Below are 25,770 nucleotides of genomic sequence, written 5' to 3'. Positions count from 1 at the left end.
ACTCAATAACTTTCACACAGACTAAATAATATACACTAATTTGGGTTAATTTTACCAGAGATATGTAGCAGTATAAATTTTGGCCCAAATGTATGAAGAAAAATTAATTTTTTGCAAAATTTTTTAATAGAAACTAAAAAAAAGTGTTTTTTTTGCAAAATTTTTGCTCTTTTTTTGCTTATATCACGGAAAAAAAAACCCCAGTTGTGATCAAATACCACCAAAAGAAAGCTCTATTTGTGTGAAAAAAATGATAAAAATTTTGTTTGGTTACAGTGTAGCATGACTGAGCAATTGTCATTCAAAGTGTGAGAGTGCTGAAAGCTGAAAATTGGTCTGGGCAGGAAGGGGGTCTAACTGCTCTGTATGGAAGCGGTTAAGTGTAGCCCCAGCCAAAATATTAATTTTTACGTATTTTTGGATAGCATAGGGAAGGGTTAACACCCCTATAACATTTGTTTTGCTGTCTGTACCCCTGTTCAGAAGATGTCACCTCACTTTCTGTCCCTGACAATTGGATTTTGAAAATATTGGGTTGTTGTGGAAACAAGGATTAGTGATAAAGCTTCAATGGAGACACCTATTTCCCATGAGAACTCTTCCAGGAGTGAATTTCCCTTCCTAGGACTACATTTCTCCTCACTTCCTGTTGTCTCCCTCCATTTGTAAGTAGGAGTCGTTTGTAAGTTGGATGTTTGAAACTCGGGGACCGCCTGTAAGTGAACACACACAAAGAAAGTGCACTTAGGGTTGTGTCCCCCCCCCCCCCCCCCCCCAAAGGGGTAGGAACTCCACCCTGATCCCCCGGGGCGCAAGGCTCCTGATAACAGGGACAAAGTGTTCCAATGGTCCGCCTAGCCAGAAGGCCTGGCAGATCCCGTTCTTCTGGGCGGCTGAAGCCGACCACGAATACTTGGTGGAGTCTCCTGATGAGAGACTCCCCAGGGACAGAGGAGGATGGAGCCAAACCCATATTCAGTCTGAACGTACCCTATAAAACATTTCTTGGGGCTGCAGTTCCTCTGAGCTCCACAAGATGGTGATCTCTCCTGTTACCAGACAGGAAGTCTCTATGTAAGACAGGAAGTGATGTCAGGTATAAATAGGATGTGATGAAAGGCAAGTCAGGATGAAGTAGAGAGGAGACATTGCTGGAAGTGGCAGCAGAGGAGGTAATAAGATCTTATTTTCTATTTACACCCAGTAACTCCCCCCCGTCATGTCCGTCCTCTTCCTCCATAGTCACTGTGATGTCTTTTATCTCCAGCAGATGATGATACACACATATATAGTGTGGAAACCTAGATTAACTACTTCCAGCTGGAACCGCTTTGGCTCTGGTTCTGGGACGATGTCATGCGCCCAGTTTAGCCGTGTTTGCACAGCCCGGGGGCGCGATGTTTCTAGGACACGGCGCCACTAGGATTGCCACCTCATCCCTTTAAACCAGGACACGCATTATTTACACAGGTTCTGTGGTTTATTAAGGTGGTAATTAAACTCAGTTGGTGCCTTATGTGCTTTATATTAGCCTCAGAACCTGTGTAATATGTGTCCTGGTTTAAAGAGGTGATGTGGCAACCCTAGGCGCCACCCTGATCTCGGCAAAGAGCCGTGGCTCTTAACCCATGTGATCGGCTGAGGTGAGGGGAGCTGATGAGCGGCATCTCCTGACAGGGAATATTTGTAAAGGTAATCAGGGCACTGATCATCAGTGCTGTGATTACAATGCAACCCCAACAGTGCCCATCAGTGATGCCACTCTGTGCCCACCAGTGATGTTGCTGGGTGTGGGCTGTTTGGGTATGACCCTGCTCAGGTTTCTAACTTGTTTGAAAGCAAACTCACCAATCCATCCATGTTTCCGTTTTTTTGAAAAATCACTTTGAATTGGACGAGGTGGAGAACGCTTCTTCTCCACAGTGATCGGCATTGAGTCCTCTCCCTCTCTCCAACCCCCCAACTCCTGAGGCCTCTCTGCTAGGTGGCACTCAGTGCTCTGGACCATTGTGCCCCGTTTATATCAGGATCAGTGGGTTGGTCCCAGAGCAAAACTGCCAAAAACACAAAAAAACGGGAAAGCATTAACTTGTAAATCCACCTGACCCTGAATGTGGAGTTTAGTTTTATCCGGATTACATGGCATGCATCTGGTCTGATATCATGGTGTTTGTGACCGGGTCTTTTCACATGCCCTTACTGACCTCTCTAGAATTTGAGAGTCTATATGATTTGGTAATTAGGATTGCTTTTTCTTCACCGTGGTGACGTGTGTTTCTAGCTCTCAGCAGTCAGTGTGGGGACTTGCCTTTAGGCTCGGTTCACACTTATGCGATGTGGGAAGGCTGCAAATTCGCAGCCTGTTCCCGCATCGCAAACGCACCCCCGGCAGTTCACACTGCCATAGGCGATACGCTGGGGGTGTCAATGTAATCTTAACGACACCCCCAGTTTGATCGCATATCGCAGTGCGATCTTGCAGTTCGCTTAGGATCGGATCGCACAAGTGTGAACCGCTGTGCGATCCGATCCTGATGCGGCTGCAAAAAAGGGTCCTGTGCGTGTTTGCTGCGGGTGCGGTGCGAATTTAGCCATACAAAGTGTATGGCTAAACTCGCACCGCACAGCCGATCGCATGTAATGAAGAAGCAGTGCACTCCGACATTACATGCGATCGCCGCAGCCGCATCAGTGGGAACTGGCACTATTAAACATTTTTTTTATTTACATTTTTTGTTTACATCTATGAACTTTGTTATATTTCAACAGCTTGTTATTATTTCATTGCCACTGCATCCCTTTGTTTTATCATCAGTGACACCAGCCTGTGCCCATTAGTGCCACCTATCAGTGCCCATCAGTGATGCCACGTTGTGCCCATCAGTGCCACCACAGCCTGTGTCCATTAGTGCCACCTATCATTGCCCATCCGTGATGCCATGTACCCATCAGTGCCACCAGCCTGTGCCCATTAGTGCCACCTATCAGTGCCCATCAGTGATGCCACTCTGTGCCCATCAGTGACACAAGCCTTTTAAAAAATCTCTATTTGTGTGAAGAATACAATAAAAAAATAAAATGTTCATATGGGCACAGTGTTGCATGACCGCGCAGTTGTCATTCAAAGTGCGACAGCGCTGAAAGCTGAAAATTGGCCTGGGCAGGAAGGGGGTGAACCGTGAAAGTGCCTAGTATTGAAGTGGTTAACCCCTTTAGGGTCAGAACATTTCCTGATTTACGCGGCTAGAACATTCTCTTCATTTTAGAGATTAGAGATAATATAACTCCCTATAATATAAATATAATAATATAGAGATAATATAACTCTCTATAATATAATTATAATAAATATAATAATATAGAGGTAATATAACTCCCTATAATATAATTATAATAATATAGAATATAACTCTCTATAATATAATTATAATAAATATAATAATATAGAGATAATATAACTCTCTATAATATAATTATAATAAATATAATAATATAGAGGTAATATAACTCCCTATAATATAATTATAATAATATAGAATATAACTCTCTATAATATAATTATAATAAATATAATAATATAGAGATAATATAACTCTCTATAATATAATTATAATAATATAGAGATAATATAATTATAATAAATATAGTAATATAGAGATAATATAACTCTCTATAAAATAAATATAATAAAGTTATATTATCTCTATATTATTCTCTCTCTATAATATATAATAATATAGAGATAATATAACCCCCATAGTATAATTATAATAAATATATTAATATAGAGCTAATATAACTCTCTATAATATAATTATAATATTATAGAGATATTATAACTCACTATAATTATAATATTATAGAGATAATATAACTCTCTATAATATAATTATAATAAATATAATAATATAGAGATAATATAACTCCCTATAACGGGCATCACTAAATGGCGGCCCGCGGGCCGTCTCCGGCCCGCGCTGCTGCTCCATCAGGACCGCCGCCATCAGCTGCTGGATTTCTTCCCTGTCTCTGCTGCTGTCATTAGCAGAGCAGGGCGGATGGCCGGAGGCGGGACTGAGACTGGGGGCGGGACACCGGCATTGAATGGAGGGAGGCAGCTGCCTGAATTAGCATTTCAGGCTGGAGGTGATTGGCTGCTGGGAGGCGGAAGGTGATTGGCTGCTGGGAGGCGGGAGGTGATTGGCTGCTGGGAAGCGGAAGGTGATTGGCTGCTGGGAGGCGGGAGGTGATTGGCTGGGAGGCACACAGTCGGCTGCCTCTATGCATGCAGCGCTGCTGTTCCTCTGTCTTCCTCGAGATTGTCCCGCCTCCTGCTCTCCGCTCTGTGTAAGGTAGGAGAGTGAAGGGAGGACAGGGCTGTGAAGTTTGATTGGGGAGCAGGGGTCATGTGCAGGGGGGGGGGTAGTGTGGTGTTTCATGTAAAGGGGAGCAATGCTGTGGGGGTGATATGTTAAGAGGGTAGTGGTCTGTGTTGATGTAAAGGGGGGCAGTGCTATGGGGGTGTGTGTTAACAGGGCAGTGCTGTGTATGTGTGTGAGGGTGATGCAAAGGGGCAGGTCTGTGGGGGTGATATAAGGGGGCAGTGGTGTGTGTGTGTGTGTGGGGGGGGGGGTGGGGGGGTGATGTAAAGAGAGACAGTGCTGTTGGGGGGATATGCAAGAGGGACAGTGCTGATGGGGGGGATATATGAAGGGGACAGTGCTGATGGGGGGGGGATATATGAAGGGGACAGTGCTGATGGGGGGATATATGAAGGGGACAGTGCTGATGGGGGGATATATGAAGGGGACAGTGCTGATGGGGGAATATATGAAGGGGACAGTGCTGATGGGGGGATATATGAAGGGGACAGTGCTGATGGGGGGATATATGAAGGGGACAGTGCTGATGGGGGGATATATGAAGGGGACAGTGCTGATGGGGGGGATATATGAAGGGGACAGTGCTGATGGGGGGATATATGAAGGGGACAGTGCTGATGGGGGGGGATATATGAAGGGGACAGTGCTGATGGGGGATATATGAAGGGGACAGTGCTGATGGGGGGATATATGAAGGGGACAGTGCTGATGGGGGAATATATGAAGGGGACAGTGCTGATGGGGGGATATATGAAGGGGACAGTGCTGATGGGGGGATATATGAAGGGGACAGTGCTGATGGGGGGATATATGAAGGGGACAGTGCTGATGGGGGAATATATGAAGGGGACAGTGCTGATGGGGGGATATATGAAGGGGACAGTGCTGATGGGGGGATATATGAAGGGGACAGTGCTGATGGGGGGATATATGAAGGGGACAGTGCTGATGGGGGGGATATATGAAGGGGACAGTGCTGATGGGGGGATATATGAAGGGGACAGTGCTGATGGGGGAATATATGAAGGGGACAGTGCTGATGGGGGGATATATGAAGGGGACAGTGCTGATGGGGGGGGGATATATGAAGGGGACAGTGCTGATGGGGGATATATGAAGGGGACAGTGCTGATGGGGGGATATATGAAGGGGACAGTGCTGATGGGGGAATATATGAAGGGGACAGTGCTGATGGGGGGATATATGAAGGGGACAGTGCTGATGGGGGGATATATGAAGGGGACAGTGCTGATGGGGGGATATATGAAGGGGACAGTGCTGATGGGGGGATATATGAAGGGGACAGTGCTGATGGGGGGATATATGAAGGGGACAGTGCTGATGGGGGGATATATGAAGGGGACAGTGCTGATGGGGGGATATATGAAGGGGACAGTGCTGATGGGGGGGATATATGAAGGGGACAGTGCTGATGGGGGGATATATGAAGGGGACAGTGCTGATTGGGGGGGATATATGAAGGGGACAGTGCTGATGGGGGGGATATATGAAGGGGACAGTGCTGATGGGGGGATATATGAAGGGGACAGTGCTGATGGGGGGATATATGAAGGGGACAGTGCTGATGGGGGAATATATGAAGGGGGCAGTGCTTTGTGTGTGTGTGGGGGGTGGTGATGTGAAGGGGGACAGTGCTGTGTGTGTGGGGGGTGGGGGGGGTGGTGATATGAAGGGGGACAGTGCTGTGTGTGTGTGTGTGGGGGGGGGGGACAGTGGTGATGTGAATGGGGACAGTGCTGTGTGTGTGGGGGGGGGGACAGTGGTGATGTGAATGGGGACAGTGCTGTGTGTGTGGGGGGGGGGGACAGTGGTGATGTGAAGGGGGACAGTGCTGTGAGTGGTGATGTAAAGGGGGATAAGCAGCTGCACAGAAAACGTGCAGGGTACAATTGACTCTTAAATGCAATGAAATACAAGGTGCGGTTTTCCACACATGGAAATTGCATGGTACATACGCGCCATGCAGTTTCAATGCGATAGCGTTTTTTAAAAAGGTGCCAGGGCCTTTTCCCAGCAGAAAACACAGACACAACAGCCCATTCAAATGAATGGGCTGTCGTGCCTGCACACCTGGGCTGTGATGTAAAGAATCCGAGTCATCACGCAAAAATGCAATCTGGACCTCTGCTGGAAGAAAATTTTGCTAATCGGACCTCCATGAATTTTAATTCAATACCCCTGCCCTATAATATAATTATAATAATATAGAGCTAATGTAACTCTCTATAATATAATTATAATAATTATAATATTATACAGATAATATAACTCCCTATAATATAATTATAATAAATATAATAATATAAAGAGAATATAGCTCTCTATAATATAATTGCTCTGAAAAAAAATATATCGCCTCCAAAAAAGCAAATGTATAAAAAATTTAGCACAGTGCTATAACCATGACACACTACAAAAATACATGGATCACCATTGTATCCAAGAAATCAATCAAAGACGTGTCCAGTTTTTATAGCAAATAAAGAAGTTTTTCCGAGGTCGATGTTGGAGCCCCTGAGGAATGCTTCTATTGGTCGGAGTGTTTTGCAGGTTTCCTGTTCTGGTTTGTTGTTTTGGGCCTTGTTCTCATGTTACCCTCATTACCAGTGCTTTGGGAAGTCCCTGTTGTAAGGACTCAAGTAAAGTAGTGTGCCTTTTGATGTATAATAAAGAAATGTGATTTTTGGTTTACCTTTAACCACTTGAGGACTGGAAGGTTCCCAACCCCCCCCCCCCCCCCCCCTTCGAGACCAGGCCATTTTTTGTGATGCAGCACTGCGTTATGTTAACTGACAATTGCATATTTTTAGCACTGATTACTGTAGTAATGTCACTGGTCCCCCCCAAAAGTGTCAGTTAGGGGTTTTGTAAAATAAAAAAGATGATGTTACGCCAAGTAAACAGATCACTAACATGTCGCCCTTCAAAATTGTGTACACCCATGAAATGGCAACAAACTACAGTACCTAAAACTCTCCATGGGTGACACTTTTAAAGCCATTACAGGTTACCAGTTTAAAGTTACACAGGAGGTCTAGCACTAGAATTATTGCACTTGCTCTGATGTTCGCGGTGATAGCTCCCATGTGTGGTGCGATCGCTATTCACATATACGCGCAGGACTGACCTGTGCGTTCACATTTCTGCGTGAGCACGGGGGAACGGGCCATTTTACCCCAGATCTCTCCTCTGCCCTCAAAATCATCTGATCGAACTGAAATTGCTTTGATCAGATGCATTCACAAGCCGGTGTAACGTGAGAATTACCTACCCCGTGAGAAAAACCTACCCTCGTCACTTCCGGCCAGGAACAGCTGAGCAGCGCAGCAGTGCGCATGCTCACAGCCCCGGATACCTAATGAAAGAGCTGAGGACCTGACTAGTGCGCATGCTCACAGCCCCGGATACCTAATGAAAGAGCTGAGGACCTGACTAGTGCGCATGCTCACAGCCCCGGATACCTAATGAAAGAGCTGAGGACCTGACTAGTGCGCATGCTCACAGCCCCGGATACCTAATGAAAGAGCTGAGGACCTGACTACCCACGCCACGCTTACATTAAAACAGCTGTGCTGCAATAAAAGTCATCTCCGCTCCTGTCCCTGTCACTCCCCTGATCTTGGCTAGTAAATATAAAAGCGGGTCTCGGCTCCGTGATTTATGTTCTCATACACCCACCGCCGCTTTTATATTTAGTAGCCGAGATGAGGGAAGTGACAGGGACAGGAGTGGAGGTGACTCGTATTGCAGCCCAGCTGTTTTAATGTAAACGCCGCATTAGACACAGTGCCGTGCAACCGGAAGTGACGAGGGTAGGTTTTTCTCACGGGTAGGTAATTCTCACGGAACACCGGTAACAACTTGTTTACAACAAACTGAAACAAACTGGAAGTGACAATATCCTTGTAGTTTCCAGTTTCATAGACCATATACTGTAGATCAGGGGGTCTCCAAACTTTGTTAACAAAGGGCCAATTTACTGCCCTTCAGATTTTAGAGGGGCAGGACTGTGGCCAGTGTGAATTCAAAATGTCCTGACGTCAATGGGAGTAAACCATGCCCCATCATTGGTGTCACTGAAAGGAATAATGCGCCATTATGGGTATCACTGGAAGGAATAGTGCCCCATCATTGGTGTCTGTGGGAGGAATAGTGCCCCATCATTGGTATCAGTGGAAGGAATAGTGCCCCATCATTGGTATCAGTGGAAGGAATAGTGCCCCATCATTGGTATCAGTGGAAGGAATAGTGCCCCATCATTGGTATCAGTGGAAGGAATAGTGCCCCATCATTGGTATCAGTGGAAGGAATAGTGCCCCATCATTGGTATCAGTGGGAGGAATAGTGCCCCATCATTAGTATCAGCGGGAAGAATAGTGCCCCATCATTGGTATCAGTGTAAGGAATAGTGCCCCGTCATTGGTGTCAGTGGGAGGAATAGTGTCCCATCATTGGTATTAGTGTAAGGAATAGTGCGCCATCATTGGTATCAGTGGGAGGAATAGTGCCCCATCATTGGTATCAGTGGGAGGAATAGTGCCCCATCATTGGTATCAGTGGGAGGAATAGTGCCCCATCATTGGTATCAGTGGGAGGAATAGTGCCCCATCATCGGTATCAGTGGGAGGAATAGTGCCCCATCATTTAGTATCAGTGGGAGGAATAGTGCCCCATCATTGGTATCAGTGGGAGGAATAGTGCTCCGTCATTGGTATCAGTGGGAGGAATAGTACCCCATCACTGGCATCAGTGGGAGGAATAGTGCCCCATCATTAGTATCAGTGGGAAGAATAGTGCCCCATCATTGGTATCCGTGGGAGGAATAGTGCTCCATCATTGGTATCAGTGGGAGGAATAGTACCCCATCACTGGCATCAGTGGGAGGAATAGTGCCCCATCATTAGTATCAGTGGGAGGAATAGTGCCCCATCATTGGTGTCAGTGGAAGGAATAGTGCCCCATCATTGGTATCAGTGGAAGGAATAGTGCCCCATCATTGGTATCAGTGGGAGGAATAGTGCTCCATCATTGGTATCAGTGGGAGGAATAGTGCCCCATCATTAGTATCAGTGGGAAGAATAGTGCCCCATCATTGGTATCAGTGTAAGGAATAGTGCCCCGTCATTGGTGTCAGTGGGAGGAATAGTGTCCCATCATTGGTATTAGTGTAAGGAATAGTGCCCCATCATTGGTATCAGTGGGAGGAATAGTGCCCCATCATTGGTATCAGTGGGAGGAATAGTGCCTCATCATTGGTATCAGTGGGAGGAATAGTGCCCCATCATTGGTATCAGTGGGAGGAATAGTGCCCCATCATTGGTATCAGTGGGAGGAATAGTGCCCCATCATTGGTATCAGTGGGAGGAATAGTGCCCCATCATTAGTATCAGTGGGAAGAATAGTGCCCCATCATTGGTATCAGTGTAAGGAATAGTGCGCCATCATTGGTATCAGTGGGAGTAATAGTGCCCCATCATTGGTATCAGTGGGAGGAATAGTGCCCCATCATTGGTATCAGTGGGAGGAATAGTGCCCCATCATTGGTATCAGTGGGAAAAATAGTGCGCCATCATTGGTATCAGTGGAAGGAATAGTGTCCCATCATTGGTGTCTGTAGGAGGAATAGTGCCCCATCATTGGTATCAGTGGAAGGAATAGTGTCCCATCATTGGTGTCAGTGGAAGGAATAGTGCCCCATCATTAGTATCAGTGGGAAGAATAGTGCCCCATCATTGGTATCAGTGTAAGGAATAGTGCCCCGTCATTGGTGTCAGTGGGAGGAATAGTGTCCCATCATTGGTATTAGTGTAAGGAATAGTGCGCCATCATTGGTATCAGTGGGAGGAATAGTGCCCCATCATTGGTATCAGTGGGAGGAATAGTGCCCCATCATTGGTATCAGTGGGAGGAATAGTGCCCCATCATTGGTATCAGTGGGAGGAATAGTGCCCCATCATTGGTATCAGTGGGAGGAATAGTGCCCCATCATTGGTATCAGTGGGAGGAATAGTGCCCCATCATCGGTATCAGTGGGAGGAATAGTGCCCCATCATTTAGTATCAGTGGGAGGAATAGTGCCCCATCATTGGTATCAGTGGGAGGAATAGTGCTCCGTCATTGGTATCAGTGGGAGGAATAGTACCCCATCACTGGCATCAGTGGGAGGAATAGTACCCCATCACTGGCATCAGTGGGAGGAATAGTACCCCATCACTGGCATCAGTGGGAGGAATAGTGCCCCATCATTAGTATCAGTGGGAAGAATAGTGCCCCATCATTGGTATCAGTGTAAGGAATAGTGCCCCATCATTGGTATCAGTGGGAGGAATAGTGCCCCATCATTGGTATCAGTGGGAGGAATAGTGCCCCATCATTGGTATCAGTGGGAGGAATAGTGCCCCATCATTGGTATCAGTGGGAAAAATAGTGCGCCATCATTGGTATCAGTGGAAGGAATAGTGTCCCATCATTGGTGTCTGTAGGAGGAATAGTGCCCCATCATTGGTGTCAGTGGAAGGAATAGTACCCCATCACTGGCATCAGTGGGAGGAATAGTGTCCCATCACTGGCATCAGTGGGAGGAATAGTGTCCCATCATTGGTATCAGTGGGAGGAATAGTGTCCCATCATTGGTATCAGTGGGAGGAATAGTGCCCCATCATTGGTGTCAGTGGGAGGAATAGTGCCCCATCATTGGTGTCAGTGGGAGGAATAGTGCCCCATCATTGGTGTCAGTGGGAGGAATAGTGCCCCATCATTGGTGTCAGTGGGAGGAATAGTGTCCCATCACTGGCATCAGTGGGAGGAATAATGCCCCATCGTGGTGTCAGTGGGAAGCATAGTTCTCTGCTGCTGTTGTCAGTAGGAAGAAGGGTACCTGCTGTTGGTGTCAGTGAGAAGAATAATACCCTGCTGTTGGTGTCAGCGAGAGGAATAGTACCCTGCTGTTGGTATCAGCGGTAGGAATAGTGCCCTATTGTTCATATCAGTGACATGAATTATGCCCCATTGGTGTCAGGTGGAGGAATAGCACCACAAGGGCCAGATAAAGACAAGAAAAGGGTCATATCAGGCCCCCAGGCCGTAGTTTGGAGACCACTGATATAGATGATCGGCCATGGAAGTTCCTCCATCATCTCTATAGTGTGCCGTCCTGACCGGGGTGGAACGGGAGAGCTCAATCTACATGTGCCACTGGGAGCAGACTGCTTATTGTCCCCTTACAATTACATCCCCATCCTTATATTGTACAACCAATACCGTCCAGATAATTCTCTCCTATCCGTCTACAGAGAAACCCGCATTGATCACATCAACGAGCATGGAGGAAGACTGGAGTCACGTGACTGAAAAGATACTAAACCTCACCCTGGAGATCATCTACCTGCTGACCGGAGAGGTGAGGAGGATTCTGGGAGGTCACATGACATCACTCTTATTTCTATTAATAAAACAAAGACCTGACCGGAGGGGTGAGGTGGATTCTGGGAGGTCACATGACAGCACACTTCTCTCTATTAACCACTTGCTTACCGGGCACTTATACCCCCTTCCTGCCCAGGCCAATTTTCAGCTTAAAGTGCTGTCACATTTTGACTGACAATTGCGCAGTCATGCAACACTGTACCCATATGAATTTTTTTGTATTTTTTTTCACACAAAGAGAGCTTTCTTTTGTTACTATTTATGGTATTTTTTCTCCTTGACTGATGTGCACTAATGAGGTGGCACTGGTGGGCACTGATGAGGTTGCACTGATAGGCAGCACTGATGGGCCCTGGTAGGCAGCACTGATAATGATGAGGAATTGATGGGCACTGATTGGCAGTACTGGTGGGCACTGATAGGTGGCACTGGTTTGCATGGATTAGCAGCACTGATGGGCACTGTGTGGGACTGATGTCCCTGTAACAGAAGCCGGTTAACAGCTTTCCTCCTCCGAAGGACTCAACAATCACAGAATGCGCTACCCACGCACCACAGGGGGTGCGCGAGCAGCACAATCACGGGGGGATGTCTATTGATGCCCTCCTGGTACTGGAAGCTCACGCTGTAGCCATCATTTGGCTATAGCGCGGCTGCAAGTGGTTAATAAAACACAGACCTGACTGGAGAGGTGGGAAATCCATGACATCACTCTTATCTCTATTATTTAAACACGTACCTGACCAAAGAGGTGAGGAGGATTCTGGGAGGTCACATGACATCACTCTTATCTCTAATAATAAAACACAGACCTGACCGGGGAGGTGAGGATTCTGGGATTCTAAAATTATATTCCTTTTGACTTCCGAAAACAGAGATTTCCTCCTCTGAAGTCAGGAGATCATATGACCATCACAGTGCCTCCATGTGACTCCCTAAAACCCGAGAGACACAACATGCAGAAGATTCTAGAAGTCACCAAGAAGATGATGGAGCTGCTGACAGGAGAGGTGAGTGGTGCTGGGAATTCTGGGACATTATCCAGTAACAGACAAGGGATGTGTCTGGATGGTGACTGTATCATTGTGTGTGTCAGGTTCCTATAAGGTGTCAGGATGTCACTGTCTATTTCTCCATGGAGGAGTGGGAGTATTTAGAAGGACACAAGGATCTCTACAAGGACGTCATGATGGACAATCAGCCGCCCCTCACATCACCGGGTAAGAGGAGACTTTATTGTAAAGGAGAGAGCAGTACGGAGGATCCACCTAGATCCCCCATCATCTGATAAACACATAGAAACAATGTATTCAGTCAGTGTGTGTGTTTCCTACAGATGGATCCAGTAATGGGAACCCACCAGAGAGATGTCCCCGTCCTCTGTATTCCCGGGATTCCACACAGGAAGGTCACACCATCCCTCACCATCATCAGGTAGATGAGGAGCAATCACTGATAGTATCATTAGGATCTGTACATTATCTGCATTGTTACCATTGATATCATTTTTATTATATATTCAGAGTGGAAACCTGAGAGATTCTAAAGTTGATATTAAGGAAGTGATAAAGGAGGAGAACAATAAGATTGGGGTGATGGAGGAGTTGGAGTCTCTAAAAGTAAAGAAATATCTGTACCTGGATCCCATGGTGGAGTCATCCACCTACAGAAACCCACCAGAGAGATGTCCCCGTCCTCTGTATTCCCGGGATTCCACACAGGAAGGTCACACCATCCCTCACCATCATCAGGTTGGTGGAGTTGAGAATCTGGAACACAAAGTTATTGAACACTCTGACATGTGGAGATGATGTGTGGACTCTACAAGATGATATGCAGAGTTGTATAAAGTACAGTAAAACCTTGGATTGCGAGCATAATTCGTTCTGGAAACATGCTTGTAATCCAAAGCACTCGTATATAAAAGCAAATTTCCCCATAAGAAAAAATGGAAACTCAGATGATTCGTTCCACAACCATTTATTCATAAATCCTTCAGTTTATAGTCCATATAAAAAGATTATAGCATTGCGATAGGTTGTGTAACCATAAAATGTCCATCCACAAATAGCCGCTTCCACAAGGGGATTAGAAGCAAAATCCAGCAGGAGCTACAGAGTATCAAAGAGAAGAGAGGCGCCTCTAAGTGTAGCAATATGGTTCCATTTAATGAAGGTACAACATTAGCAACTCACATGGTTGATGAATAAAACAGGCACATCTAAGTATGCAGGCATCCGGGGTAAAGCTGTCCACATAGACCATCCTCTGCACCGCCAGATGCCAGTCTGTAATCCTGACCGGGAAGACCATCCTTGCGTAAAGCGATCTGAAAGCGAGGGGCAGCATGGAAAGGATGACGTAGATGACGGTGCGGAGGATGGTCCTATGTGGACAGCTTTAGCCTGGATGCCTGCATCCTTCGATGTGCCTGTTCCAATCATCAACCATGTGAGTTGCTAAATGTTGTACCTTCATTAAATGTAACCATATTGCTACACTTAGAGGCGCCTCTCTTCTCTTTTATACTCAGCTGTGACTTGAGGCTACTTGTATATCAAGACATCGCTTGTATATCAAGTCAAAATTTATTTGAAAATTTTGCTTGTCTTGCAAAGCGCTCTTAAACCAAGTTACTCTCAAACCAAGGTTTTACTATACTGGAAACCCATACTTGAGTAAAAGTACAAGTGCTCGATCAAAAAGTGACTTGAGTAGAAGTGGAAGTGCTCGATCAAAAAGTGACTTGAGTAGAAGTACTAAAGTATTCAACATTTTGGTACTTAAGTATTGCAAGTAGTTTTTTTTAAAAAATTTGCTACTCAAGTACTGAAAGTAAAAGTACAAGTACTGTGTTATGTAGTTATTAAAGAAAGAAGTCAAAAGTTTGAACATCGTATTGTTTTTTTATTATTTCAAATGCAGCTTTTATTTATACATACAGTAGCATTTATTTTGGTATGCGCTGATAATACACATGTTTTGAGCTTCATGAAACCTGCCATCTACTGTTCTGGCAGTGGTAATTTTTATAATTGTAACGAGTAACTATGCAGCACAAAAAAAAAATATTGGAGTAGAAGTATTGAAATCATCGAAAAAATGTAGTGAAGTAAAAGTGGAAGTAGGAGAGAAAAATTCTACTCTAGGAAAGTACAGATACCGCCTTTCCGTACTTAAGTACAGTAGTGAAGTAGTTCTACTTAGTTACTATACATCTCTGTCCCTAGCAGACCAGTCAGCCGGCAAACTGAAAGTGGTGGCAAGCTGCCCTAAATCATGTGTGTGGGGGCAGTGAGAAAAGTGGTTTTGCCAAGATTCTAGGTCATAGTATTGCTTGGGGAATCTTAGAAGCGTCCAGAAATTACTAGGCAGCTCCACAACCCTTACACCAGATTGTATGCTTGTGCCCGGCCAGGCTTTGGGTGAAGTTTCCCTTCAGTGGTCGTTAGTGGTATTGCAGGCTGTGATAATTGTTTCACAGCACTTTTACCTGCTCAGAGTAAGTCTTCTTGCTCATTCCTCCTCCACCAAAGAAGGTCCTCACCTCAGTGAATCACCATGTGTGTGTGTCCGTGAAAAAGGTATTTTCTAGAGGTGCACTGAAATGAAAATTCCGGTGCCAAAACCGAAAATTCAGGATGCACTTGGCCGAAAAAACGAAATTTTTTTATTTTTTTTTTTAAATATATATTTATAAATTATTGTATTACATTAGACTTTTTAATTTATTATCATGAATTTAAATTAACCACTTCTGGACCAGAGGGTTTTCCCCCCTTAATGACCAGGCCATTTTTGCGATTCAGCACTGCGTTACTTTAACGGACTAAATAAAATTGATGTCCTTTTTCTCACAAATAAAGCTTTTTTTTTTGGGTGGAATTTGATCACCTGTGCATTTTTTTTTCTTTTTTTTGCGCTATAAACAAAAAGAGCGACAATTCGAAAAAAAAAAAAAAACACTATTTTTCACTTTCTGCTATATACCATCCCAATAAAAAGAATAAAAAAATAAAAAAAATTTTCATCAGTTTAGGCCAATTTGTATTCTACTACATATTTTTGGTAAAATGAAAAAATCCCAATAAGCGTATTTTGAATGGTTTGCGCAAAAGTTATTGCGTCTACAAACTAGGGGAAAGATTTATTTCATTTTTATCTTATTTATTTTTTATCCTTTTTTACTAGTAATGGCAGCGATTAGCGATTTTTAGCAGGACTGCGACATTGCGCGCGGACAGATCGGACCCCTAACTGACATTTGTGACACTTTTGGGGTGACCAGTGACATTACTACAGTAATCAGTGCTAAAAATATGCACTGATACTGTAATAATTCCACTGGCAGGGAAAGGGTTAACTCAGGGGCGATCAAAGTGTTAAGTATGAGCCTAGGGGAGTGTTTTCTAACTGTGAGGGAGAGGGACTTGTGGAATCAACACAGAGACCTGCGTTCCTAAATAAGGCGAACGCTGGATCGCTGTCTTGATTGCTGACAGAACAGCAGTCTGCTGTGTTTACAACTGTCCGTTACTGTCCTAATGGCAGGGAAGGGGTTAGCACCAGGGGCGATCAAAGGGTTAAATGTGAGCCTAGGGGGTGTTTTCTAACTGTGAGGGAGAGGGACTTGTGGAATCAACACAGAGACCCGTGATCCTAAATAGGAGCAACACAGGCGCTCTGTGTTCATTCCAGAGAGAACAACGGTCTGCTGTGTTTACAACAGCAGACCACCCTTCTCTCTCCATGGGGAGCGGTCGCGGGTGCCTGGTAGCAATCGCGGCTGCCGGCTCCGTGGATCGGCTTCCCCGCTGGCTATAAGGGGCATGCGCGTGCCGCTGGAGGAGTGCTTCCGCGAACCCACGTACCTATACGTCGGTTCGCGCAGCCGAGCCAGCATGCCGCAGTATATCTGCAAGTGGTTGATATGAATTTACTGTCGGCCATTATCGGCACCTTTTTTGAAGTGGTGTTAAAAATAATGCTGCATTTTTGATGCATAATTTGGTCGGTTAACCACTTTACCGCTGAGTACCGTAGTACTACTGCGGCAAAGTGGCTCTTGTAGGTCTGACGACGTAGACCTACGTCGCCAGACTCCTCCCCCTGTAGGCGGCGCTCGCGCGCCGCCGGAGGCGCGCTCCCGCTGTTTTCATTCACAGCGGGAGTCGGGCCAGGGGAGGAGCAGCGGCGATCGCCGCTGCTCTGCCCCGATCGTCGGGGAATCTAGTTTGGAGATCCGCCCGCCTGTGTAAACAGAGCGGGCGGATCTCCTAAGTGACAAGGAGTGACAGATCGGAGTGTTCAGCATAGCTGGACATCCGATCTGTCCCTGTCTCACACAGTCACCTCCCCCCCCCACACGTCAGTAAGCACCAGGCATACATTAACCCCTCCCTCTCCAATAAAATTAACCCCTTCCCTGCCAGTGTCATTTTTACAGTAACAGTGCATATTTATAGCACTGATTACTGCAGTAATGTCACTGGTACCCCCAAAAGTGTCAAAAATGTCAGTCAAGGGTCCGATCTGTCGGCCGCAATGTCGCAGTCCCGCAAAAAAAATCGCAGATCGCCGCCATTACTCGTTAAAAAAAAAAACACCAAAAAATAAATCTTTCCCTTAGTTAGTAAACGCAATAACTTTTGCGCAAACCAATCAAAATACGCTTATTGCGTTTTTTTTTTTTTTTTTTTTACCAAACATATGTAGCAGAAAACAAATTGGCCAAAAATTTAAAAAAAATTAGATTTTTACATTTTTTTGGGGGGAATTTCATATAAAAAATGTTAAAAATATTGTTATTTTTTCAAAACAAACGCTCTTTTTTTGTTTATAGCGCAAAAAGTAAAAATCGCACAGGTGATCAAATACCACCAAAAGAAAGCTCTGTTTGTGGGAAAAAAAGGACGTAAATTTCGTTTGGGTACGGCGTCGCACGACCGCACAATTGTCAGTTAAAGTCGCATAGTGCCGAATCGCAAAAAGTGGCCCAGACGTAAGACAGCAAAATGCTCCAGTGGTAAAGTGGTTAAAGAAAACTCCACATTGAAATGCATTAAAAATGCAGCAAGAACGCATCAAAAATGCACCCGTGTTGAATTTTTGATGCATTTTTTTGTCACATGACATATGGAAAACACACCATAAGATCACGGGCGTTTATGGAACCTTTTTTTTTCTTTCGACACAACGCTGAAAACCTTATTTTTGGCCAATACTTTTCGGTGGCCGAAATTTCGGTGCATCTCCATTATTTTCTGCCATTCTGTTGGTTTAGGGTGAAGATCTGATGAACATGAAAGTTGAGGGTGAAGAAGAAGAGACGTATGTGAGGGATGATCAGCAATATACAGGGGAGGAGGGAATGATGAGGACATTGAAAGAGAAGGACACTCCTACAGAGATCAGCACAGGTGAGCCATAATATATTCTTCTGTTATCTCTGCTCTGTTACTGCACACTGATTGGTTCAGAGTAGGAAGAGAGATAAGTGACATCATAGGTTGATAATAATCCCCTCCCTGTACTGATACCTGTCTGGCACATTCGATCTTCTTTTCTCCCAGATAAACCCCCTTCTCTGTACTGCAGACACAATTTATTTATTCAGACACGATTTATGTGATGAGCTGAACATACCTGGATCCGGTTCAGGGGGGCTTAGTCAAACTTGCTGAACCCAAACCCCGCTGGAGTGGAAGGGGGTGAAGCTTAGTAATTAGTAATGGGCATTTTCTATGCTAATAGGCAAGGATTTGGTGGTGGTGGGGGGGGGGGGTGCATGTGAATACCTTTCTCCTGAGCCATACAATGCTTTCAACATGGGGTTGTACTTTGCTCTGGCTAAGAACCTTGTCCCCATGTTGTTGAGGACAAGGTCCTCTTTCCCACAAGCCTGGCCCACTGGCTGTGAGGGTCTTCAGAACCTGGGAGCTTTTTTTAAAAAAATTTGGGGACAATATGACAGACTAAGGGGCAGGGCTTTTTTTCAGCGGGAACGCGGGGGGAACGCAGTTCCGGCACCTCCAGAACTTAATGTATGTTGCTGGGATAGAGGTACTGTAGAGGAAGGGGTCTATTGATGCTGGCTACTGAGGAACCTTTTGTTGCTGGTAGGGATCTATTGTTGCTGGGGGTGAATCTTATGTTGCAGGGGGTCAATTGTTGCTGGGAGGGATGTACTGTTGAGGGAGGGGTCTTTGTTTCTTGCAGCTGGAGGGTCTATTAACCGCTTGCCGACCGCCGCACGACTATTTATGTCGGTGGTCAGCCCCTCAGGCAAAGTGACGTAGTACTACGTCACTAGCCTGTGAGGGTCTAGGGAGCGAGCGCGCGCCCCGGAGGCGCGCTCCCGCGCGGTCACGTACCCCCCCCCGCGCGTGTGACCGGCGGACCCAATGTCCGTCGGTCACTCGGCGATCGTCGGTGCAGAGGGAGAAAGGCAGGCGGCTGATGTAAACAAGCCGCTTGTCATTACGGTTCTACTATGTAGGACCGTTGATCACTGTTCCTACAGCTCAAGCCACAGCCAATCACAGTTAGAATCACGCCCCTAGGGACACACATAACCCCTCCTTCTCAAAAAAAAGTTAACCCCTTCACTGCCAGTGTAATTTTACAGAAACGGTGCATATGTATAGCACTGATTACTGTAGAAATGTCACTGGTAACCCCAAAAGTGTCAAAAATGTCAGTCAAGGGTCCGATCTGTCCGCCGCAATGTCGCAGTACCGCAAAAAAAATCGCAGATCGCCGCCTTTTGCGCAAACCAATCAAAATACGCTTATTGCAATTTTTTTTTTTTTTTTTACCAAATATATGTAGAAAAAAAAAGCCCTGCTAAGGGGTACATGTTCTGTTCCAAATGCCGCTTAATGCATTGACATAAGTCCTTATGCCCAGTCTGTCCTCATCTATGGTCACTCTGACTTGGCACCATCCACAGGCAGCCTAACACTTCAGAAAGACACAGAAGTTGAATCCAGTGCAATTTTACTATAGCTAATTTCAGTACGGAGGATGATTTTTTCCAGTTTTTTGAAGTGTAGAGTAGAAGGTAGGTTGGTCCCTGTTCTTTGAACTGACTTATAGCTAAAGGTTAACCTAAAACTTTTTTAACTGAATTGTTGGGCTGAAAATTAAGGAGGTACATAGAAAACTGAAGCACCTATATTTTGCAACAGTAAATACTTCCAAACACCCTCCACTGTTACTTATCACCGGAAGCCTAGGCCTATGGCCACTTGTTCTATGCTAAAGGGTCTTCAAATCTGAACTTTGAACCTCTTCATTATCAGACATAACATGACCCAGTGCCTAGGCTTGTGGTTGTGTGAAGAGCATGTACCTCCCAGTCCCTATTGGTTCCTGCTTTTCTGACAAGGCTGTGTAAATGTAGAAGTGACCTGGGAGAGGAGGACCAAAGGACCTTTTACTGAGGAGGGGAAGTCACAGCTGGTTGGGACATCCACAGAGAACATCTGCCTGATCCAGATGAACCATGATTTGAGTGGACTAATCATCTTGTATCTATTTATTGTGGTGTTATATTTTTCCAGAACACGCCATTGAGGAACCCTCAAAGGATCATCTCACTTTATCTCTAATCAGTAAAATGGAAGATGAGGACATCACAAGAGATTGTGCAGGAGAAAAGACAATGAGCTCAGCTATGGATGGAGGACTTCACGGTGTGGATAGACCATCAAATCCCTCTGACTCTGAGCAACCTCATACTGTGAGGGATGGTGCTGGAATTCAGGAGGAGGAGAAAAGTTCCTGTCCTGAATGTGGGGAAAGTTTTAGCGCTTTGTCCGATCTTCTCACACATCAGAGGATTCACACAGCAAAGAAGTTGTATTCTTGTTCTGAATGTGAAAAATCTTTTCCTAAGAAATACAAACTTGTCAGACATCAGAGATCTCACACGGGGGAGAAGCCGCATTCCTGTCATGAGTGTGGGAAATGCTTTTCACAGAAATCAGACCTTGTTAAACATGAGAGATCTCACACCAGGAAGAGGCCGTATTCCTGCACTGACTGCGGAAAATGTTATGTGAATAAATCAGTTTTTGTTAGACATCAGAGATCTCACACAGAGGAGAAGCCATATTCCTGTGCTACAGGCGGAAAATGTTTTTCAGAGAAATCAGCCCTTGTTAGACATCAAAGTTCTCACATCATGGTAGAGTTATCCAGCTGCAGAAACTCGCCAGAGAGATGTCCCCGTCCTCTGTATTCCCAGGATTCCACACAGGAAGATCACAGCATCCCTCACCATCATCAGGTAGGTGGAGTAAAGGTAATAATCAAAAGAAAATTAGTTTGAAATGAACGGCGCGCTATCACCTCCTATTTAAAGCTCACTATACCCATCAGAAAAAAATGCATATATCAGGGACGTAACTACAGGGATCGCCATTGCGACCTGACCCAATGCTCCAGGGTGTCTGTGCGGCTCTCCTCTACACTTGGACAGGAGGGGTCAGGATATAGAGGAGCCGATACCCTCTATGTTCCCCCTGCAGCCGCTGAATTCGTGTTTCTCCTTCCCTCCCTCCCACAGGCTTTTAGCGGCTGCAGGAGGAACATACAGGGCATCGGCTCCTCTATATGCTGCCCCTGTCCAGCTTCCTTCTGCTGTCTTCTACCACCCCTGTGATCCTCCCAGGCAACTTCTGTTTCTCTTACGTCCTCCGACAGTCGCCGCCTCTTCATATTCGTCACATATGGGGTATTAGACTTTGCTCCGAAGGAGTAGCTAGGCAACAGAATATGTTAACAATAAAGCTTTAACATATCCCACCCTCAAGGGGTGGTCCCCTCAGTCAATACCCTCCTACTTCCTGCAACCATATCTCAGTTTTAATGTCTAGCTTGTCAGGAGTGGCTGGCTCTCTCTGTGCTGGGACTTTCTGTCCCAGACTCTTTCTTCTTTTTAATATTTTGTTTGAGTTTTCTCTCTACCTTTACTTAGCTGTTATTTTTGTCAGCATTAGTTAGTTCTTCGGACGAAGAGGATCATGCGGACTGGGTCTCGGGCTGATCCCCCTGGTCGCAGGTCGTGGGTCAGTGGCTTCCCAGTCTGCCATCGAGCGTTCAGCCAGGTAACGCTCCTGGCACAGTGAACGACCCATCCCTGTTCGGTGCAGGGATGATTGGTGAGGTGGCTACCTCACCGGACGCTGTGCGGTTTCTTAACCTCCATTGTGTGCGTCTTGAATTGCGACTCTCCCTGCCTCATGTGCAGCGGCTTGTTCGCCTGTGCGGGTTCCCCACGCCATGTGAGGTAAGTGTATTTATGTGGGGACCTGTCTGTCTGGGGGGGGTCTCAGTCTGGGACTGTGTAACCTGCCTTTAATCACACTGCTTGTCTCCCTATCTCTCGGCTGCATGCTGTGGGCTGCAAGGGGGGGGGGGAGCTGTATGACACTGTGTGTGTCAGGCTGGGCAGTGTGAGAAGCTGTGTGCTGTGGGGCATGTTTTTTATTGGCATGTTTGGGCATATACAGCGATCGCTGCGGCGATCTAACATGTACCCTTATATTAGGATGTAATGTGTGTGTTTTTATGCACTGTGGAGCGGCGTTTTCGGCGCCAAACGACGCCATTTTACCGGCGCCCGCTCCGGCCGCATGGTTTACATGCACGGCGGCCATTTTCTTGTAGCCTCCATAGGCTTACATAGAGCGCCCTGGCAGCATCACTTCCTCTTTCCAGGAACACCGATCGAGGCAGCAGCAGCAGCGGGGTCTCCTCAGGTTTTATCCTTCTGTTCTTGTTATCCATTGCCTGTACTCAGTTTGTATATTCCCTGTGGGGGTCTCATTGTGCCTGAGTGTGGTGCGGTGGGCTGCGCTTGCCGCGCTTGCTGAAAGGGGGCAGTTAACCCTTGGTTGTCTGGCATTACAGGGGCAATGGATTCTCAGGAGGGCAAGTTTCCTACAGTATTGGTGGAAAGCCAGGGGACCGCTGTTTCCCCCCCAGGGGGGGATTTAGCCACTATTGTGGCTGGCCTTGCTGCCCAGGTGCAAATGCTGGTGGCTGCTCAATCTACTAAACGGCCCAGAGTTGCTCTGTCCTCTGATTCTGAGGGTGAAGGTGATGGGGCTGTTCTGGCAGGGACCTCCTTGTCGGGGTCCCGCTCCTCTCTTGATCTAGTGGGGTCTGAGGTAGAGGCTGAAGTTGAGGGGGTTGATAATTCTCCCCCTGGCTCGCCTGAAGAGCTTGCAATCATGGATGAGTTGATTGCTTCCATTAAGCAGGCGCTACGTTTGCAGGACGAAGTGTGTCCCCCCGCTGCCTTGGCGGCTTATGGGACGCAGAGGAAACGCAGGACGCCGCAGGTTTTTCCCTGCAATGCTGATTTTCAGCGCGCTGTTAAGGATCAATGGCGCGATCTGCGCAAGCCTTTTGCGGTACCAAGTAAATTCAAGCTGCGTTATCCTTTCTCGCCTGCCACTGATGAACGGTGGTGTGTGCCTCCGCCAGTGGATCATGCAATTGCGGTTTTGAACAAAGCCACTGTGATTCCTGCAGAGGGTTCCCCTGTTTTCCGTGATGCCACGGATAGGAGGCTGGAGTCTCTTGCCCGTCATACTTATTCTGTTACGGCTTCTATGCTTAAGGCTCTGTTTGCTTCTCTCATGGCGGCCCAGGCGATCGCAAGTTGGACGCAGATGCTTAGGCGCGTCCTAGTGGCCGATTCGGCCTCGGCGGCGACCCTGGATATGGTGGATCAGATCCACCAGGGTGTCCTGTATCTGTGTGATGCGGACCTGGACCTGATTCCGTTGGCTGCACGTGTGCACAGCGTGGCGGTGTTGTCTCGCCGCCTGGTTTGGTTGAAATGTTGGTCGGTGGACCAATCTTCACGTAAGACCTTAGCCAATCTGCCTTATGATGGGTCTCGCCTTTTTGGGGAGTCCCTGGATGTGTTGATTAAGGGGATCACCGGGGGTAAGAGCACTCTCTTGCCCCATTTCCCCAAGGCTAAGGGGGCTTCTGGGAAGAAGCATGCTAATTTTCGGCCCCCTCAGGGGTCCTTTCGTGCCTTTCGGCCGCACTACAAGGGCAAACCGTTCAAAGGCCAAGGCTCTCAGAAGAAGCCCTGGTCTGGGAAACAGAAGTCCGGCCAATCCGGACCTGCAGCCCATAACAGTTCGGCCTGAAGGGGCGCCCTCACCCAGTTTTGGGGTGGGGGGACGCTTGCTCGGTTTTCTTCAGCCCTGGTTGGCCCGTGTGCTGGACAGATGGGTTCTGGAAATCGTTCGATCTGGTTACAAGATCGAGTTTCTCTCTCGGCCGGAGAGCAGATTTTTTCCCTCAAATCTTCAACTGTCTCCAGAGCGCCTGCGGGATCTGCACCTGGCGGTGCGGGACCTGAGGGCTCAGGGAGTGGTGGTTCCGGTGCCTCATCTGGACAGATTTCGGGGGTTTTACTCCAATCTGTTCACCGTGCCCAGGAAGGAGGGCAAGGTTCGTCCGATTCTGGACTTGAAGGCTCTGAACCGCTCTGTGCGGGTTCGCAAGTTCCGCATGGAATCCCTGCGCTCGGTGGTGGCTGCCCTGGTTCCGGGGGAATTCATGGCCTCCATCGATTTGAAGGATGCGTACCTTCACATCCCCATATTCGAGGGTCATCAGAGATACCTTCGATTTGCCATTGCGGAGGATCACTACCAGTTCGTGGCGTTGCCCTTTGGTCTCGCCTCGGCTCCGCGGGTCTTCACCAAGGTGCTTGCACCGGTTCTGGCATTATTGAGGGCCCAGGGCATTTCTGTCCTGGGGTATCTGGACGACATTCTGGTTCGGTCTGCGACCAGACAGGGTCTGGAGGAGGACCTGTCTGTCACAATGCAAACTCTGCAGGAGTTTGGTTGGACGATAAATGTTCCAAAGTCGACACTGAGTCCGTCGGTTCGTCTCCCCTATCTGGGAATGATACTGGACTCGGTGCAGGCGAAGGTCTTCCTGCCGGAAGACAAACTCAGGTCTCTTCAGGAGGAAGTCAGGTCCCTCAGGGACGTTCCACACTCGTCTCTGCGGACGTGTATGAGATGTCTGGGATTGATGGTCTCGGCCTTCGAGGCGATTCCTTTCGCGCAGTTTCACACGCGGGGTCTCCAAGCGGAGATCCTGTCCAGGTGGGACGGGCGACCTCAATCTCTGGATCTTCAGATCTCGTTGAGTCATCGCACCAGGGAAAACCTTCTGTGGTGGCTCCAGTCCCCGTTGGTGTCCGGGGGCAAGTCGTTTCGTCCGATCTCGTGGACGGTAATCACCACGGATGCCAGCCTGTCGGGCTGGGGTGGTGTTCTGGGCGTTCTGTCCGCCCAGGGAACTTGGTCGGAGGGGGAGTCTTCCCTCCCGATCAACATTCTGGAATTGCGTGCGATAAGGCTCTGTCTTCATCGCTGGACGGACCGGCTGCAGGGCTGCCCGGTTCGGGTGCAGACGGACAATGCCACGGCGGTGGCCTACATCAACCACCAAGGGGGCACCAGGAGTGCCCGAGCGGCTCGAGAAGTGGCCGACATTCTGTCTTGGGCCGAGACTCATGTCCCGGCGATAACGGCGGTTCACATTCCGGGAGTGGAGAACTGGCAGGCGGACTATCTGAGTCGCCAGACCCTGGATCAGGGGGAATGGTCTCTCCACCCGGCTGTCTTCCAGATGTTGTGCGCGAAGTGGGGTCTTCCAGATGTGGACCTGTTCGCGTCTCGCCTCAACTACAAGGTGAAGAGGTTCGTGGCAAGGACGCGCGACCCTCGGGCAGACGCGTCGGACGCGTTAGTGGCCCCGTGGCATCAGTACAGGCTGATGTACGCGTTTCCACCGATTCAGTTGCTGTCCAGGTTCCTTCGCAGGTTACACTCGGAACGCAGCACGGTGATTCTTGTGGCACCGGACTGGCCTCGCCGGTCCTGGTACGCAG

General features: G+C 47.3%; 1 protein-coding gene and 1 pseudogene across 2 annotated transcripts in view; one reads left to right on the top strand and one right to left on the bottom strand.

The window, feature by feature from the left end:
- LOC309550683 (uncharacterized protein) overlaps positions 1–25,770 on the bottom strand; it is a 3,164,715-nt gene that overhangs the window by 658,484 nt on the left and 2,480,461 nt on the right. The window lies entirely within an intron of this gene.
- The window catches only part of LOC309550793, a 1,525,103-nt pseudogene that overhangs the window by 730,425 nt on the left and 768,908 nt on the right, over positions 1–25,770 (top strand). The window contains exons 10-11 of the transcript XR_014226173.1: positions 13,165–13,262; positions 13,352–13,579. The product of XR_014226173.1 is annotated as an uncharacterized misc_RNA (transcript). The remainder of the gene's footprint in view (positions 1–13,164; positions 13,263–13,351; positions 13,580–25,770) is intronic.

This window comes from Pelophylax lessonae (genome assembly GCF_965119305.1).
Source record: "Pelophylax lessonae genome assembly, chromosome: 3".
Classification (NCBI taxonomy): domain Eukaryota; kingdom Metazoa; phylum Chordata; class Amphibia; order Anura; family Ranidae; genus Pelophylax; species Pelophylax lessonae.
This window is presented reverse-complemented; position numbering and strand designations above follow the sequence as displayed.